At 36.3% G+C, this 7,668-nt stretch overlaps 1 pseudogene; it reads right to left on the bottom strand.

The window, feature by feature from the left end:
* Positions 1–707: 707 nt before the first annotated feature.
* Positions 708–5,570, bottom strand: LOC111375510 (annotated as a pseudogene).
* Between the last annotated feature and the right edge of the window lie 2,098 nt (positions 5,571–7,668).

Genomic DNA, 7,668 nt, shown 5'->3' with positions numbered 1-7,668 from the left:
AATGAACTTAAAATTAATAGCGCTTGCATCTCATCATCTAGCACTATTTTCATTGTGGTCAACTGATTTGCCAAGTCTTGGAATTTACTCAAATGCTCAGCAACTGATTTTCCTTCCTTTAGCTTCAAGTTCAGAAGCTTTCTAATAGCAAAAGCTTCATTTTGAGCAATCTTCCTCTCATAAAGACTCTCCAATTTTTTCCAAAGGCTATGAGCATCAGTCTCTTGAGATATATGATGGAATACATTAATGTCAACCCACTATCTAATATATTAAATGGCTTTCCTGTTCATCTTCTTCCAGTTACTATCACTCATATTGCTTGGTTTAGCACTATTACCTTCAATTGGTTCACATAAATCCTTAAAATAAAGGATGTCCTCCATCATAGGCTTTCAAATAGAATAATTTGAAGCCGCCAATTTAATCATAGTGCCCGGAGTATTCTCTATTTATTTTGTAATAAAACTACACCCACACAACCTGAGTTCTATTACCACTTCGTTGGCCAATCCAAACAATTAACTAGAACGATTAACTATGCAAATAAATAATCCAAGCAAAAATAAGAAAACGCAACACCAAATTTTTACGTGGAAAAAATCATCCAGTGTAGAGGGATAAGAATCACGAGGCAACTTCAGCCAAAATCCCTATAATTAAAATATATAGATTATAATATTCAAGTTTATGCCACAAAACTTGAATTCTCCACAAATTGGAATACCATAATAATTAATCTCTAAGAAAATAAATAATCTGTCCACAAATCCACAATTTGATCAACTTTGTGAGAACCCACTTTGAATACTACACCTATGAAGTACCCAAAATACAACTTAGAGAAAATTTCAATTTGTATTGTGTAAAGAAGAAAAATAACCTATGTGAATCCACACCCAAATTGAAAGAAAAAAATCCTTCTCCGTCTTTTAATTCTTCTCCAATAACTATAGTTTTATTTCCTCAATTGGAGCTGCTTTTTATGACTTTTCTAATGGCAGCCACCTTTTTTGTGTTTTTTCTCTCACAACTTTGAAGCCACAGAATTCTATCTTTCTCTCACGCTACATGTAGCCACGGTTTGGGAATATATATATATATATAATTAAATAATATATTGGCTTGGGCCAATCTTCATCATGGGCTGGACCAAGTTAGCCCATATAACAGTATCATGACCAAATACATGACGACTTTTTCCCAGTTAGGTCTTGGAAAATGTGTTCTTATCTGTTGCAGTGGAGAGTTAGAACTAGAAGCTTGTATATCATTAAATTGAAATTTTTGAAAGTGGACTCCATGTCATTTTGTACCCGGCTTTCTGAAACAACATCAACTCCATTTTTAGCCTGTTGCAGAGATTGAACCATTGCTATTAGAGCTTATTGAGCATCTCTTTCCTCGTACACACTTGTTAGATAGTTGTGCATTTCTATTATTTGCTGCAACATTCAAAAGTACCATGAGAAAATGTTTCAGGTTTAATTGTTATCATTGAGAAACAGTGAAACTGCATACATTATGATCATATTCGGCAATGTCATCCATGACACCTTTGAACCAATCGAAGGATCCTTGTTCCCGTGTCACCCAATAAAAGTATGCTCTTTCGGGACCTTTCTTATCGGACAATTGACCATCTGTCTTTCCTTGTGATCGTCTGATTCGGTTCACATTAATTTGTCGTATACAATAATGGAAATCAACATGCTTTAGTACTTGCAGATTCAGCCTCATTATTCAAGTTATCTCTTATAATGCTGATAAATGGGGTTGCTCCAATCCCCAAACCAATTAGCAGAAGAATGTCATATTTCTTGTAATTCTGTGCTGCGGCACAGTAAGGTCCTTTAATCAGGATTTTGGGAAACCTGGCTCAAAGATAAAGATTACTAGATATGATGCCAAATGTGCGAACTTTCAAAAAAGAAACATTGCCAGGACAAAATTCCTTACTCTTGTGAATGTTGTGTTTCTGAATATGCTTTTGTTTCCATTCTTACTAGGTTTCCCTTTCTTGGTTGTGTACGCTAAGGTTCACAGGCCTGCATTCATATGTTTCTTCTTAGAACCATAATAGTCGTGTTTTAACGTATAAGGATTTTGTTTAAGCAAGTGCAACAAGATAATATCACCTTGGAAAATTGTGTTTTGAGTTCGGTTGTCCAGTCTCCCGGAGTACGTATGTGGATGCTTAAGTAGTTGTTGCGGAAGCTCTCTCAAAAGGATCTTCAAACGGTGGTTTTCCAGGCTCAGTCTAACGTACCTTTCTCTACCAACAACCAATCCAAACGGCTCCAAACCACAACCAATTGATTCACCTTGGTTGCTATTCAATCTTACCCACGTAGGACAAGAAGGGATGATGATTTATCGCCACAAAGGCTAAGATAAGACACCACAAAGGTATACTATGAAAGAATCACCAATTGCACACGTTATACAAACGTTTTGGACACTTCTGAACACCTTTTTCTCACACAAAAGGGGGGCAGCCGGGATTCACTAGTTTCTTCTCTCAAAATCACACAATCATCATATCAAAAGGGCTAAGATTATATTCATATATATACTTTAGGGTTAGGCTTTAAGTTGGGCCATTAAAGAGGTAATTGGGCCAAGATTCAAGCCATCCATAAGGAATACAATTGGGTCGGGTGTAGCTCATGGACTTGGTTGTTGGACTTATTTCATTCATCGGCCTATACCTATGAAATAATATTAACCCACGTTAACATCATAGCCCGGAATTTATTGGGTATCAAAAACCTAACAGTAGTCATCGCCTGGCGCAGAAGTGATAGAGAAGGGATGCCTGCACAAAGTGTCACAGATTAAGCCTAATTCATATTTACTAGAACAATCATAGGCTGAAACAATTAGGAAAGTAAGCACAGCAGAGACAGAATTATATAGTGGTTCACCCTCAACGTGAGTGAGCCACATCGAGTTTACTGCTGCAGGTTTCAACTATAATGAAGAAGGGCATAAGGTGATCCCATGCTTCTCACACATACAAAAGGTCCATTATTTAAATTCTTTTTATGTAGAAGGAATATTAGGAGCCTAATGCATGTATGTATTACCAAATATACATCAGAAAAGTTAGCCTTGGGAACTCCCTTGGTAGAGGGGATGAGTGGTAAGTATGATTAGAAGCCCACTCAGTCCAATATACTGTTATTGAGCAATGATATTGTTAGTTTAACAATACAAACTGTGATGATTTCTGATTACCATTCAAAATTTGATATATCTGGACACTTGACAAAGAGGTACATTCCACTCTTATATTTGAATCCTGGGGGTCTGCTCACGTATAGTGCCAATAGATCTCCTGTATATATGACAGACTGCAAATCCCAAATTAAAAACAGGATGAATTTAAATTTATGGTATACATTTGGAAAAACGAATGTAAGTTACACATAATAACCTTAACTATGTCAAGTGTCAACCATGTAATTTCGAACGTAAAGGGTGAGGATTCTCTCACTGGGGTAGGCAAGCATTGGTACAGAAATATACATCCATGTCTGCAGAACGAATTCATTGTTCAATATCAGCTCTCAGTTCATGAGGCTGCATATAGAATCGTTTGGAAAAACACGTATTTTTTTCCTTCAGCAAAAAACACAAAGATTTGGTTACTTGGTTTGACATTAAGTCCCATACCGTCTTTTTATACCACTCTCTGGTGAGGAATAGGAAGTAACCATGGAAGAGGAAGAGGATATAAACAAGGGCCAGCAGATGATGTGCATACCAGAAGGCATTGAATCCTGCTAAATGGTGAAAATGCCATGGCAATTTGATGACATTCCTCCTGAATGAATGTGTTGCTAATATGAAGGAGAAAATCATCAGAATTATCATCACAACTCCAGTAATTCCCGGGATGGTGCCAAGGATTTCTAAATAAGTCGGCTGGTGATAGTTGAAGTCACGTCCAAAAATAGCCATAAATTGATTGTTTGGACATGATGTCAATCTTACAATATTGCAACCCAAGTGTGCACTAGTATGAAGAAAGGTTCCTACAACAATTGCTAATGCAATCAACTTGTGGAAGTTAACGTTATCATCGAAGGGGACTAAGTTACTGAGGAATGTTTCTCTGAGCTTTGTAAGAGTTCATCTGCACACAGGAAGAAGAATGAGAGCCATATTGAACTTTAGAGTCTCGGCAGCACCCTTGGCAATACAGACACAATAACTTATGACATGGAACGAGCCCCTTAATTGATATTGTTTGAATTTCCAAGTAAAGAGTGCAAGATTGATACAAAACCACAAGGTGAGCACCCATATTCGCTTCCTATTCTCATATACTTTCTCAAAGTTTTTTGATACAAATTTGCTTACGGTTGTTCTGTATTGTTTTGGGATCATAGTTCTGGCTAGAGAATGTGTCTTCTCTATGCACCTCTTGCCTTCGTCTGAGGTAACCATTCCCCTTAACAGGGCTTGAAGTTGCCACATCTGTCGTAAGTCGATTATCAGAACCGGAGAAGAGGAGATTCAGCTTAGAAAATGGCAAATGGAATATATAAATAAATAAAAATAAAAAATCTTCACCTCTATAAATCCATGATGATCAGGATCAAGCTCTTCCATGATTAAAGAGGCATATGTTGCAGCCTGTTGCTTAAATTTTGATAATTTGTTTGCCGAAGCGCTCATTACTAGAACCTTAATCATTACAATGTCAAGAAGTTTCGAATCCATGTAAATGGTGGAAGAAGATTACCTCTATAACCTCATCCCGGATAGCTTTCCATCGCCATTCTTGTCACACCTACAAATTCATCAATCAAAATTATTTCGAGGGCAGTATCCATTTTCCTTAAAGTCTCGGAAATCTTACATGTCAAAGAAGAGATGAAGCCTAGTATCAAGGTCATGATTTGTCATGTCTTCCCAAAATGCTCTTAGTTCTTTATTAATCCCGTTTTCTGTGCTGATGTTCCTACGCCTTGCCAACGCCTTAAACAACTCCGCAGCAAACTCTTTGCTATCTCCCATTCCTTGTAAAGCACAAAATGAAAATTTCACCTCCAACTGAAATCACAGGCAACACAAATGTCAAATTTACATGAAATTTGGTTTGAAGAAGATACCAATGCACTCTCCGAATTTGTCCTTAAACATCCTGTCATCAACAGCGTGTTGATTGAAATGTTTCCCGACCACCTTCCATACATCTCCTTCCTTCCCCGTTGTTGTCCTGTCAAGAAATCGTAGGCCCCTAAGCCCTCGAACTGTGCCAGATTCCATTCTTCCCATCCTAGGAACAATATCCTGAATTTGGTTCCTCTTTCTAGTCATGCTTGCTTTTTTCTCCAAAGATTTTTTATTTATAAATTTTTGTACAGGACCCATCTTTTCATCTTCAGTTAATGGGACATCAGCCATATTATCAATCTTAAAGCTCTCTAGAATTCATTTTACCGATTCCGCTCTATGTAGTTTTTTATTGTTCACAGGTTCCATGAAACTGACTTCTTTTCTCTTTACTAGTAAGAAGATTAATTTCTGATTCTTGGTGTTTTTCAGGTTGATCTTGAAAAAAAAAAAAAAAAAAAAAAGTTAATTTAAAAAAAAAAAAAAAAAAAAAAAAAAAGAAGGAAGAGAATTTGAAACAGAAGAGAAAAACACTCAGATATGTGAGGGGGAAATGAAAGAAGCAGACTTTGTTAAATCAGTTGTCCAAAGGTAAAATTGCAGTGGAGAATCAACTTATTAAATTTGTGCAATAATTTTCTCTTGATATATAGGTTGCCAACCTTTCGAGTTTATAGCAACTTGATACTTTGGAAACTCTAAGAGAATGTTTTGTGGGAATTAAAATTAAATTTTTTTGTACATTATATAGAAATTTTTAAAATGTGTGGTTGAAAAATTGTAGAACTCATAACAAATGTGGTTGATGTTGATTATTTAATTTTGACTTAAATTAAAATCAAATTTTAATCAAAACCAAACCGAAGCTAAATTTAAAACACAAAAAGAGAAACATAGAAACAAAAACTCTATTATTACACTTGTAGGTTAAACATTTTCGTTGTAATATTGTCACCAACTTTTCATTAACTAATACATAATTCTTGATGACTGTGTTTGTCTAAAAATTTTGTTAGCATGCTTAAACTAGTGAGCAAGTATTAATTTTCGTTCCATTTAATTTCATTTTTTCTCTCTCCTATTTTTAACTACACAATCTTTTATAAAATAATATTACACGTAAATCGAAAATTTTTCCTTCTTTTCTCAACCAATCATTTTTTTAAAAATACTATTTTACCCATTTTCATTTCTACAAAATGGAGATCAAACGAGGGCTAATTCTCACTTATGTATTTGTTACTTTTGAGTTGTTTAAAAATATGAGGGATAAATAAATCTTTTTACTCTCTCTTAATAGAATTTTGAATAAAAATAATAATTAAAGATCATATGTGCTGATTAATAGAAAATTATGGATAAGAATGTGATGAGAAAAATATCGAAAACATGAGCATGACAATACTTAAATGTTAAGTAAATTAGTGCAATTATAATTTAGTACATTTTTAAGATATGCGGTGTCATTATAGCAACCAGGGGCATAGCGTGGGGGCTAGGCTGGGCTAAAGCCCATTTGCATTTTACTGTTAAAAATTAGCCCAGTAGGGAAAGGAAAAAAAATATATCCCTCCTGACTTCGCCCCGAGCGGCTCTCCACTAAATCATCATCTTTGGGAAACAAAATTGAGAGAGAAATTTCTATTTTGATGGAAAGTTGAGAAGACGCGAAATTATATGGAAAAAGGATTCTGTCATTCTATTTTTTTTTTTGATAACCCAGGTGTCCCAGCTTAGCCGGACTAAATCCTGGACCTCTAGCCCCCGGCCCCTCAGTGACTAGTGGAGGTAAATCGCAGGTTGTGCCCTTGTTGGTTCCCAGGTTCCCACATGGCTTTTACTCCTTCCCCAAAGGGACCCTCCTCCATGGTTATTACATCACCAAACTGCTCCAACCCTTCCTCTGGTTATTACATCACTTGGCTGCTCCAACCAGGAATCGAACTCCCCACACTTGGTTCCAGAGCCCCCCAATGTGATTGTTCCGCTAACTTGGATGTGCCCTGGGGGGCGTGAGAGAGAAATTTCTATTTTGATGGAAAGTTGAGAAGACGCGAAATTATATGGAAAAAGGATTGTGTCATTCTACTACATATACCATAAACATGCACTTGAAACATATTTGTTAAATATTATTGGACGAGAATATATCGTACTATTAATAAAATGTTAATTTCCTCTTTATCTAACATTGTCAATAGTGCATAGTGTTGTACATCGAAGACACCTTTAATGCTAGAAGAACTTTGCTAGACGGACCAGGCCACGTAGGCCTTGTCCGTCCAAGGCCCACGCCCCCTCCAATAGGGACATCTTTTCCCATACTAGAATTACCAATTCATGGAGAAAACTAGGATGAATATGCATAGGTCGGTGGGTAGAAGGAAAGGGACGACTCAGAGGTTGGGGTGGTGATAGGCCCGAGGGGTTAGAGGGGCGGTGAGGATGTTGATTTTTATTTTTTTGGCATGTTTTCTTTTCCATTTCCATTTATTTTTACTTTAATAAATTATTTTAATTTATCCGCACAAAAAGTATTCC

This window comes from Olea europaea, unplaced genomic scaffold, assembly GCF_002742605.1.
Source record: "Olea europaea var. sylvestris unplaced genomic scaffold, O_europaea_v1 scaffold1380, whole genome shotgun sequence".
NCBI lineage: Eukaryota > Viridiplantae > Streptophyta > Magnoliopsida > Lamiales > Oleaceae > Olea > Olea europaea.
The sequence above is the reverse complement of the archived record's forward strand: the minus strand, read 5'-3'. Positions and strand labels throughout refer to the sequence as shown.